Source organism: Mandrillus leucophaeus, unplaced genomic scaffold (genome assembly GCF_000951045.1).
Source record: "Mandrillus leucophaeus isolate KB7577 unplaced genomic scaffold, Mleu.le_1.0 Scaffold26, whole genome shotgun sequence".
NCBI lineage: Eukaryota > Metazoa > Chordata > Mammalia > Primates > Cercopithecidae > Mandrillus > Mandrillus leucophaeus.
The window spans coordinates 1,309,075-1,321,545 of NW_012102698.1; the positions used below are offsets into that span (position 1 = coordinate 1,309,075).

A 12,471-nucleotide genomic window follows, 5' to 3' on the forward strand; every position below is an offset into this window, starting at 1 on the left:
GAATACACATGGATATAAGCATGGGAATAACAGACAGCAGGGCCTACTGGAGGAGGAGAAATGGAGAGGATGTGGATTGAAAAACTACCTATTGGGTGCTATGCTCACTACTTGGGTGTAATATACCTGTGTAAGAAGCCTGTACACGTACCCCTGTATCTAAAAGTTGAATTTTTTTTTAAAAAAGAGACTCAGATGAAAACCTAAATAGTACACAATGTACTCAGGGAATCAATCAACCATAAGTACCTAATATCATGACATAGTGTAGCAAAATGTATTGGGTTTTACATTTTTTTAAATCATCAGGGCATCCAGACAAAAAGATCAAATTATGAATAAGGAAAACAAAATCCGATTGTCATCAAACTCTTCCTCCACAAAAGTTTATATCATCAGGTAATGGATAAGGATTTCTAAGATACTTAAGGAAAGACAATTTGAGGTAAGGATCTTACATCCAGAAAAATAATTTTTTTTTTTTTTTTTTTTGAGACAGAGTCTTGTTCTGTCTCCCAGGCTGGAGTGAAGTGGCATGATCTGGGCTCACTGCAACCTCCGCCTCCCGGGTTCAAGCGATTCTCCTGCCTCAGCCTCCTGAGTTACAGGCATGCACCACCACGCCTGGCTAATTTTTGTATTTTCAGTAGAGACGGGGTTTCGCCATGTTGCCCAGGCAGGTTTCAAACTCCTGGGCTCAAGCCATCTGGCCACTTTGGCCTCCCACAATGCTGGGATTACAGGTATGATCCACTGCACTTGGCCTGGATTTTTCAAGTATTAAGGCCACAGACAAACACGATTATGTAAGAAATCAAAGAATATCGTTTCCATGGTGATTTGCTGAGGAATCTACTAGAAAATATGATTCAAATAACCAAAATGACTGGAAAGATAAACGTAAGAGAGAGAGAAGCAACTGAACAAATATGATCAAGGAAGCTGGGTCAGTGAGATAGAAGGATCAACTTCTTCATGACTTAAGAAGGAATTAGAAGATAAATCAAAACCTAGAAATGACTGTTGCACTGCTCTGGGCAGCACCACAGGCAACCTTTGGAGATACTGTGAGTTCTGTTCTAGAGCACCATGGTCAAGTGAATAAAACAAAAAAATAATGTGAATGTTCTGGCTTCCCAATGCAGATAAAAGTTATGTTTACATGATACTGTACTGTCTATTAAGTGTAATATCTTATGTCTGAAAAAAACAATGTGCATGCCTTAATTTTAAAATATGGTGAAAAAATGCTGATCATCATCTGAGCCTTCAGTGAGTCATAATCTTTTTCTTGGTAGAGGGTCTTGTCTTGATGTTAATGGCTGCTGACTGATCAGGGTGATGGTTGAAGATGGGGTGGCTGTGGCAGTTTTTTGAGATTTTTTGTTTGTTTGTTTTTAGAGACAGGCTCTTGCTCTGCTACCCAGGCTGGAGTGCAGTGGTGCCATCACAGCTCACTGCAGCCTCGAACCCTTGGGCTCAAGTGATCTTCCTGCCTCTGCCTCCTAAGTAGCTGGGACTGCAGGCATGAACCACCATGCCCAACTAATTTTTTTTTGTTGTTATTTTTTGTGGATACAGGGTCTTGCTATGTTGCCCAGGCTGGTCTCAAACTCCTGACCTCAAGCAATCCTCCCACCTCACCCTTCCAAAGTACTGGGATTATAGGCATGAGCCACCGGACATTTTAAAAAATAAGAGAACAGTAAAGTTTGCCGCATCAATAGACTCTTTCTTTCATGAAAGGTTTCTCTGTAGCAAGTGATGCTGTTTGATAGCATTTTAGTCACAATAGAATTTCTTTCAAAACTGGAGTCAATCCTCTCAAACTCTGCTGCTGTTTTATCAACTAAGATCATCTAATATTCTAAACCTTTTGTTGTCATTTTAACAATGTTCACAGCATCTTTACCAGGAGTTGATTTCATCTCAAGAAACCACTTATTTTGCTCATCCATAAGAAACAACTCGTCCCTTAAAGTTTGATCAAAAGATTACAGCAATATAGTCACATCTTCAGGCTCCACTTTTAATTCTAGTTCTCTTGCTATTTCCACTACATATGCAGTTACTTCCTCCACTGAAGTCCTGAACCCCTTAAAGTCATCCATTAGAGTTGGAATAAACTTCGTCCAAATCCCTATTCATGTTGATATTTTGACCTCATCCTATGAATCAGAAATGTTCTAATGGCATCTAAAATGGTGAACCCCTTCCAAAAGGTTTTCAATATTCTTCTTAGATTCATCAGAGGAATCACTATTTATAGCAGCTGTAGACTTACAAAATGCATTTCTTAAATAATAGGACTTGAAAGTTGAAACTACTCCTTGATCCATGGGCTGCAGAATGGATATTGTGTTAGCAGGCATGTAAACAACATTAATCTCCTTGTACATCTCCATTGGATCTCTTGGGTGACAAGGTGCATTATTAATGAACAGTAATACTTTGAAAGGAATCTTTTTTGAGCAGTAGGTCTCAACAGTGAGCTTAAAATATTCAGTAAATCATGCAGTAAGCAGATGTGCTGCCATCTAGGCTTTGCTGTTCCATTTACAGAGCACAGGCAGAGTAAAGTTAGCATCATTCCTAACAGCCCTAGAATTTTCAGAACGGTAAATGAGCATCGGCTTCAACCTAAAGTCATTAGCTGCATTAGCCCCTCCCAAGAGGGTCATCCTGTTCTTTGAGGCTTTGAAGCCAGGCATTGACTACTCTCTAGCTCAAGAAAGTCCTAACTAGCATCTTCTTCCAATATAAAGCTATTTTGTTTAAAATCTGCTGTTTAGCACAGCCACCACCTTCATCAGTGATCTCAACTAAGTCTTCTGGATAACTTGCTGCAGCTTCTCCATCAGCACTTGCTGCTTCATCTTGGACTTTTATGTTATGGAGACGGCTTCTTTCCTTCAACCTCATGAACCAACCTCTGTTAGATTCCAACTTTTCTTCTACAGCTTCCTCATCTCTCTCAGCCTTCATAGAATTAAAGAGAGCTAGGGCCTTGCTCCGGATTAGGCATTGGTGTAAGGGAATGTTGTGGCTGCTTTGGTCTTCAATACAGACCACTCAAACCTTCTCCATATCAGCAATAAGGCTGTTTCACTTTCTTAATAGTCACGTGTTCACTGGAGTAGCACTTTAAATTTCCTTCAAGAACTTTTTATTTGCATCTACAACTTGGCTGATTGTTTGGCACAAGAAGCCTAGCTTTTGACCTATCTTGGCTTTCGTCATTCCTTCCTTACCAAGCTTAGTCATTTCCAGCTTTTGACTTAAACTGAGTTCCTGTCACTCGAACACTTACAGACAATTGTAGGGCTGTTAATTGGCATACTTTTAATACTGTTGAGTAGCAGGGAATAGGGAGACCTGAAGGGAATGAGAGAGCTGGGGAACGGCCAGTTGGTGGAGCAGTCAGCACACACACAGATATGCCTGTATTTTCTTTGTTTGGTTGATACCCTGGGGCCTGTCTGGATTCACTGGCTTTTTGGCTTTTTCTAAACAAGTTAGTAAGGGGGGAATTCAAAGTAGCCAATCCCTGGTTCAAATAAAACTATTTCCATCACAATCCAACTGTCTTAGCCCATTTTGCGTTGCGGTAACAGAATATCTGATACAAGGAGTATCTCTTACAGAATCTCTCTTACAAGGAAAGAGGTTTATTTAGCTCATGGTTCCAGTTCAAGATTGGACAGCCACATGTGGTGACTTCTGATAAGGGCCTTGTGCTGTGTCAAAACATGGTGGAGAAAAAGAACAGGAACAGTCCCCAAAGGCGATGGGCAACCCTGCCCTGTGGCGTTGCTAAGCTTAGCCTATGACTCCACTCTAATGGGTTGGAGCTGCACACTGTTGTCTACAGCTTTTCCACATGGACATTGCATGCTGCTAGTGGCTACAGAGTTCTGGAGTCTTGAGGCTTGCTCTAGCTCTGACCCCCCATCTCCACTCAGCACTGCCCTTGTAGGGGCTCTCAGCAGTGACTTCACTCCTGCAACAACCGTCCACCTGTGTCCTCAGCCTTTCTGGTACATCCTCTAAGATCTATCCGAAAGGTGGAGCCCACTATGCTGCTACAGCTCTTACATTCGGCACACCTGCAGGATTAGCGCCTCATAGATAGTGTCAAGGCTTACTGCTTGCACCTTCCAGAGCTGTGGCATAAGCCATATCTGGGCCCACTTGAGCCACAGTGTGCTGCCACCAAGCTTTACAGCTTGTACTTTTCAGAGAAGCACCTAACCCACAGCTGGGGCCAAGGAGCCCTGCACCAGAATGTCGGGGGCAGAGTTCAGAGGTGGCCCTGGGCAGCAAGCCCATCGAGTAGGCTTTTTAGGGTAATTGTCAAAAAACATTCTGCCTTCCTACAGCTTTGGGTCTGTGATGGAGGGTCCTTTCTATTTATGCTCATCTGTTTAACAATGAGTCACTCAGCCACATCCTTATTCTGTTCTCATCAACATGCTTTTTCATCCTGCATGTGGCCAGGCTGCACTTCCTTCAGGATTGTAAGTTTTATCTTTGTCATCCCTTTGCTTCCAAATCTCACTGCAAGTGGCCAAAAGTAACCATGCAGCAGCACCTTGAACACTTTGCTGCTTAGAAATTTCTTTCACCAGATATCCTAGTTCAGCACTCTCAAGCTCAGCCTGTCACAGCACCCTATGGCATAGATACAATACAGTCAAGTTTGCAACTGTATAACAAGGATGGCCTTTACTTTAGTTTCCAGTACTTTGTCCCTCATTTCCATCTCAGACCTTGTCAGAATGGTCTTTACTGTCCATATTTCTTTTTTTTTTTTTTTTCCTTTTTTTTTTTGAGAGGGAGTCTCGCTCTGTCTCCCAGGCTGGAATGCAGTAACACGATCTTGGCTCACTGCAACCTCTGCCTCCTGGGTTCAAGTGATTCTCCTGCCTCAGCTTCCCAAGTAGCTGGGATTACAGGCACACGCCACCACGCATGGCTAATTCTTTTTGTATTTTTAGTAGAGACGGGGTTTCACCATGTTGGCCAGGTCGAACTCCTGACCTCAAATGATCTGCCTGCCTTGGCCTCCCAAAGTGCTAGGATTACAGGCATGAGCCACTGTGCCCCACCTACCATCCATATTTCTATCAACACTCTGGTCACAACCACTTAAGTAATCTCTTAAAAGCTCTAGACTTTCTCTTGTCTTCACTTCTTCTAAGCCTCACCAGAATCACCCATAATGCTTTGCTCAAGGTAATCTAGGCTTTTTCTAGCCTGTTCCTCCAAATACTTCCAGCCTTTGCCAATTACCTAGTTCCAAAGTTGCTTCCACATTTCCAGTTATCTGTATGGCAACAACCCCACTTCTCTGTATCAATTTTCTATCTTAGTCCTTTTTATGTTGCTATTACTACATACCTGAGACTAAGTAATTTACAAAGAAAACAAATCTATTTCTTACAGTTCTGGAAGTTGGAAAGTCCAAGGTCAATGGACCACACCTGGCTGGCTTCTGAGGTCCTCATGCTGTGCTGTAACATGGAATAAAGCATCACAGGGCAAGAGAGAGGCACGTTGAGAGCCAAAATGGCTTTTTTTTTTCTTTTTTGAGACACAGTCTTGCTCTGTCACCCAGGCTGGAGTGCAGTGGCGCGATCTCAGTTTACTGCAAGCCCGGCCTCCCGGGTTCACGCCATTCTCCTGCCTCAGCCTCCCGAGTAGCCAGGACTACAGGTGCCCACCACCACGCCCAGCTAATTTTTTTGTACTTTTAGTAGAGACGGGGTTTCACCGTGTTAGCCAGGATGGTTTCGATCTCCTGACCTCATGATCCGCCCGTCTCAGCCTCCCAAAGTGCTGGGATTACAGGCGTGAGCCACCGCACCTGGATTTTTTTGTTTTTTGTTTTTTTGAGACAGAGTTTCACTCTTGTTGCCCAAGCTGGAGTGCAATGGTGCGATCTCGGCTCACCACAACCTCCGTCTACTGGGTTCAAGTGATTCTCCTGCCTCAGCCTCCTGCATAGCTGGGATTACAGGCATGTGCCACCACGCCCAGCTAATTTTGTATTTTTAGTAGAAACGGGGTTTCTCCATGTTGGTCAGGCTGGTCTTGAACTCCCAGAGATCTACCCGCCTTGGCCTCCCAAAGTGCTGGGAATTACAGGGGTGAGCCACTGCGCCTGGCCCAAACTGACTTTTATAACAGACTCACTGTTATGATAACCCATTAATCCATTCACGGAGGCAGAGCCCTCATGACTCGATCACCTCTTAAAGACCCCACCTCTTAATACTGTTACAGTGGGGATTAAGTTTCAACATGAGTTTTGGAGGGGGCTAACATTCAAACCACTACACCAACCCAGAAAGAATATGCTGACACCATGAGATTGACACACTGGGGCTAAAGGTTTTGAACTGGTAGGATGGCAGCGGGGAAGATGAGCAGCTAGTGTCAGCAATTCAGCCTTTCCTACTACACACCAATAAACAGGCCTCTGTCTTGACAGCCTCAAGGTACAGATTTAATATTATATGCCCCATAACCCCAAACTACCACATCTTTAATTTGGAACATCCACAAAATGGTTTTGCCTCCTAACTGGAAGATTTGAATTTCAATGATAAAAGTTATAGGATAAGTATTCAATGGGAAAAACAGGATGGAACTAAGATTTTATTTTACAATGAATAGAGGATAGAAGACAACTGGGATGGGCCAATAGGCTTTAGACTGTGGTACCAGTTAGGAGGCAGCAATGAGAATGTAAGCTAATGCTGCAGAAACAGGAATATACAGAATGACTGGATATATAGCTTACATTGGATCAAATCAAAGATGCCTTTCATTTATGTGTTGGGAATACATAAAATAACACATTATTAAAAATCTGCTGCCAATTATTGATAAAATGCAAAAACAAAAAGAGATGTCCATAGCAAAACCGAAATTGCATTCTAGAACTTACCTTCTTATAATATCTAAAGAAATAAGCAAATGAAAAAATGTAAAAATTCAACAAGAAAAAAAAAGCCAGCATAAATTGAAGCAAAAAGAAACTGACTATGAGTAGACAGAAAGTTTTGCTTCCAATTTTGGTGGATTAGCTCATACAACCCTCCCAGCAGATAACATTTAAAACTCTGGGCAAAATATAAACAGAACACTATCTGGAGGCCCTGGGGAGCAACTGAAAGCAGATATAAACTGAAGCTGGCACTCGGAAAAATGAAATCTTACTCAGTGAGTTTCTTGTGATTTGGCTTTTTGCCTGAGGGCAGGCCCCAGCTGGAATCATGCTAAGTGGCTAGAATTTGGACATAAATGCAGGCTCTTACCAGTTTTAGGAATTGGAAAACAGAGTTCAGGCCTCCCACGGTGGCCAGAAGGCACAGAGGGAAAACCTAAAAAGAAGAGAGGCATAAAGGGGGGTCTCCAATATCTGTGAGTAAACTTTGCCCAAATCTCTGGCCAACTCCTGAACTACAGATGTGCAGAGAAGACACCAAGCTGCCCCTCTAGGGGGAAAATAATAAAACAAAGATTTCCCACCTCCAGGAGGACAAAGTTTAGAGTTTGAACACAGTCAAGTAAACTGGCTGCTAAAACAAATAAACAAATCTTCAGAACATAATAGAATCCATAGTTTCTATAATGTAAAATTACAGAAATTTACTATATCCAGAATAAATTTCAAAATTATGAGACAGAAAAAAAACCTCAGGAAACTGTGATTCACATTCAAGAAAAAAGGTCATCAATAAAGACCAGCCCCTTACTTCTTATGGTATAATCTTGAAAAAAAAGTTTTAAAACCCAAACCCTGAGATAAGCTAGATGTTGGAATTAGCAGATAAAAAGTTTAAAGCAGCCAAGTGCAGTGGCTCATGCCTGTAATCCCAGCATTTGGGGAGGCTGAGTGAGGCAGGAGGATCACTTGATGCTAGGAGTTTGAGACCAGCCTGGGCATGATAGTGAGATGCCATCTCTACAAAAAATAATTTTAAAAGTTAGCCAGGCATAGTGGCATGCCTGTGGTCCTAGCTGCTCGTGAGGCTGAGGTGGGAAGATTACTTGAGCCCAGGGGTTTGAGGTTGCAATGAGCTATGATTGTAACACTGCACTCCAGCCTGGGCAACACAGCAAGACCCTGTCCCAAAAAGAAAAAAAAATTAAGCATTTAAAAGTTCTTAAAACTGTAAAATAACAGTGTTTGAGAATGTAAAAGAAAACATATTTATTCTGAGTGAACAGATAGGAAATCTCAGTGGAACAACAGGAGCTGTAGCAATGTATTACGTGTTTATGGTGTATGTAAAAGTACAATGTAGGGCAGCAATATAACAAAGGATAGGAGAGAAGAATTGGGAAAACACTGTTGTAAGGTCCATAAACTGCACATGAATCACTATAATAGTACTAAGAGGTAGGTTCTGATTAATCAAAGATGTATATTATAAACCTTATTAGTCTGCTTTGCATTGCTATCAAGGAATACCTGAGACTAGATAATTTATAAAGAAAAGAGGCTCATTTGGCTTATGGTTCTGCAGACCGTACAGGCATGGCACCAGCATCTGCTCGGCTTCAAGAAGTTTTTTTTTTTCTTTTTAAATTATACTTTAAGTTCTGGGATACATGTGCAGAACACGCAGATTTGTTACATAGGTATACATGTGCCAGGTGGTTTGGTGCACCCATCAACCCATCATCTAGGTTTTAAGCCCCATACGCATTAGGTATTTCTCCTAATGCTATCCCTCCCCTTGCCCCCCACCCCATGACAGGCCCTAGTGTATGATGTTCCCCTATGTCCATGTATTCTCATTGTTCAACTCCCACTATGAATGAGAACATGTGGTGTTTGGTTTTCTGTTCCTGTGTTAGTTTGCTGAGAATCATGGTTTCCAACTTCATCCATGTCCCTGCAAAAGACATGAATTCATTCTTTTTTATGACTGCATAGTACTCCATGGTGTATATGTGCCACATTTTCTTTATCCAGTCTATCATTGATGGGCATTTAGATTAGTTCCAAGTCCTTGCTATTGCAAATAGTGCTGCAATAAACATATGTATGCATGTGTCTTTATAGTATAATGATTTATAATCCTTTGGGTATATACCCATTAATGGGATTGCTGAGTCAAATGGTATTTCTGGTTCTAGATCCTTGAGAAATTGCCACACTGTCTTCCACAATAGCTGAACTAATTTACACTCGCACCAACAGGGAAAAGTGTTCCTATTTCTCCACATCCTCTCCAGCATCTATTGTTTCCCGACTTTTTAATGATTGCCATTCTAACTGGCATGAGATGGTATCTCAATGTGGTTTTGATTTGCATTTCTCTAATGACCAGAGATGTTGAGCTTTTTTCATATGTTTGTTGGCTGCATAAATGTCTTCTTTTGAGAAATGTCTGTTCATATCCTTCACCCACTTTTTGATGGGGTTGTTTTTTTTTTTTGTAAATTTGTTTAAGTTCCTTGTAGATTCTGGATATTAGGCCTTTGTCAGATGGATAGATTGCAAAATTGTTCTCCCATTCTGTAGGCTGCCTATTCGCTCTGATGATAGTTTCTTTTGCTGTGCAGAAGCTCTTTAGTTTAATTAGATTCCATTTGTCAACTATGGCTGTTGTGACAATTGCATTTGGTGTTTTAGTCATGAAGTCTTTGCCCATGCCTATGTCCTGAATGGTATTGCCTAAGTTTTCTTTCAAGAAGTTTTTCACTGGTGGTGGAAGGTGAACAGGGAGCAAGCACATCACGCGGCGAGAGAGGGAGCAAGGCAGAGGGGGAGGTACCTGTCTCCTTTAAATACCAGTTCCTGTGTGAACTAACAGAGCAAGAACTCACTCATTACCATGGGGAGGGCACTAAGCTATTCATGAGGAATCTACCCCAATGACACAAATACCTCCCACTGGGTCCAACCTCCAACACTGGGGATCACATTTCTTTCCTTTTTTAAATAGAGACAGGGTCTCACTAATGTTGCCTAAGCTGGTCCTTGGACTCCTGGCCTCAAGTGATCCTCCTGCCTCAGCCTCCCAAGTGCTGGGATTACAGGCGTGAGCCACCATGCCTGGCCTGGGGATCACATTTCAACATGAGATTTGGAAGAGACAAATATCCAAACCATATCACCCTAGAACAAGCACCAAAAATTTTGATAATAAATAAAAAGTCAATAGAAGTAAAATGGAATACAAAACACTCAGTCTTTCCAAATTTCATGGAAGTATGCAAACTCTCCAGGAGTGGATAGTGAAGGAAGGAGAGGAACATAATGCACACAAGGCAGAAATCCCACTGTGGAATAAAACGTCACTTCAGATACAAAATTACTTTACAGAATCTCTCTATAAGAACGTGAACTCAGTAAAACAAGAGTTGAATGGCAGATCATAAACCAACAAAATAAGATGGAAAATAATATTGTAGACCTAAAGAAACAACATTAGAGATCCAGTAAATAAATTAGAAACAGCTAAGAATAGGATAGACCTTGGCGAAAATCAAATTACAGGTATAGATAAAAGATCTAAGATGATCACTGTGAATACAGAGGAAAAAGACAAAGAGAATGAAGCGCAGAGAGAGAATTTCATAGAGAGGAAAGACAACGACCATCCAACATAAGGACAATCTGCTTCCCTGAAGTTAACAGTCTGGAAAATGAAAGCTGTGTTCAAAGATCTATGTCACTAAACATTCTTGGGATAAAGAGAGAATTGAGTTTGCAGATTGAAAATATACTATGATCTGAAAAACAGATGCAGAAGGTACAACACTGAGACATATACCAGTTATGCCACTGACATTCAGGGACGGGCTGGGCGCAGTGGCATACGCCTGTAATCCCAGCTCTTTGGGACTGTGTATAGACAGGAGGATCACTTGAGCCCAGGAGTTTGAGATCAGCCTGGCAACATAGTGAGACCCTGTCTCTACAATTTTTTTTAAAGTTAGTCAGGCATGATGGTGTGTGCCTGTGGCCCCAGTTACTTGGGAGGCTGAGGTCAGAGGATCACTTGAGCCTAAAGTGCTGGAATTGCTCAAGAGGTTGAGGCTGCAGTGAGCTATGACTGTGCCACTGCACTCAAGCCTGGGCAACAGAGTGAGTGAGACCTTGTCAGAAATCAGAAAGAGGAGAGGAGAGGAGAGGAGAGGAGAGGGAAGGGAGGGAGGGAAGCAGGGAGTTCCAGGATAAATGACTCTTAGGGCAATCAGCCAGAGAAAGCAAATCATTCATAAGAGAGAAAAAGAAGCAGGCCTCAGACTTTTCCACAGTCAAACTCAGTACCAGAGGGCAATGGACCAAAGTCTACAACATACTGAAGGGGGAAGATGTGACCTGTGGACATTATATCCAAGATATAGAGCCAGGATGTATTCATCATTTTCTTGAGTGTCATTTAAATGTCTATTCTTCTGATACACTCAAGGAAAAGTAAATTCTTACAGAGAACAGCGTCTATATAAACCCATTTTTACAAATGTATTTCTTTCTGCCTAGCTCCTTTCCATATATGTGCCATGGAGAGATGCCAGGAACCCTGTGGACAGTGGTTATTTCTGGGTAGTGGGCTTGGTTAGATTGTTTACTTCAATCTCTTCCTCGTCGCATTGGCACCTGCCTCACGCGGCTGTGGGGGATATAGAGGCGACGCAGGAACATGCTTTGCACGGCGCCTGGCACGGGAGGCTTTGAAAACTAGAACACTGGAGTCTGCTATAAGCAAGCTTGGTTAGTGGAACCAGGCTGAAACCTGAGAATCTGTCATTTTTCAGCTTGCTAGTGAGACGGATCTGAGAATCATAGAAGGTGCTCCATGAATATCTGCTGCTCTGAATTAAGCTGAAACCAGACAGCGACAACCCATTTTGAGCGAACCATTCACAGGCAGTCACTCCTGAAGCACCAGAGCACTGAGGGGAAATCTTATTTAAGGCGAGGAAAATGACCAAAGGCTGGGAAGGGGGAGGATCCAATTGCATGAGCCATACATTGATCCTTAAAGAACTGGACCCTGCCTCTCTCCAAAGCTACCCAACAGGCCGACGACCCTGGGTGTTGTATGGAGGAGGCTGGGATAAAGACTGTTCACACGAGGAAACGTGTTCTGTCTCAAGGTTATGTCTAATGACCTGGGTTTGCATGTCTAACATAACTGGAAATTACTCAGCTATTTGCCCTTTTCTGTTAAGATTTTTCCCATCATTAAAGAAAAAAAAAATTGAAAATACAGAAACAGCAGAAAGAACAAAATCACACCCGGGGACATCTCACTTAAGGACAACCTGAGTATTTTGGAATATTTTCCAATCCGCTACAGATATTCCATACACATCTTCTGTGTTATTATTAACTCTTCATGGATATCCTTGTTCCTGGCTATAGATTTTAACCACGTGGCTATATTGTGACTCATTTAGCCTTTTCCTATTCTTAGGCATTGACGTTATTCTTATAAATAA

The 12,471-nt window shown here is 42.1% G+C and overlaps 1 protein-coding gene across 3 annotated transcripts in view; it reads right to left on the reverse strand.

Moving 5' to 3' along the window:
* Positions 1-12,471, reverse strand: part of EFCAB6 (EF-hand calcium binding domain 6) — a 324,265-nt gene that overhangs the window by 213,119 nt on the left and 98,675 nt on the right. The window lies entirely within an intron of this gene.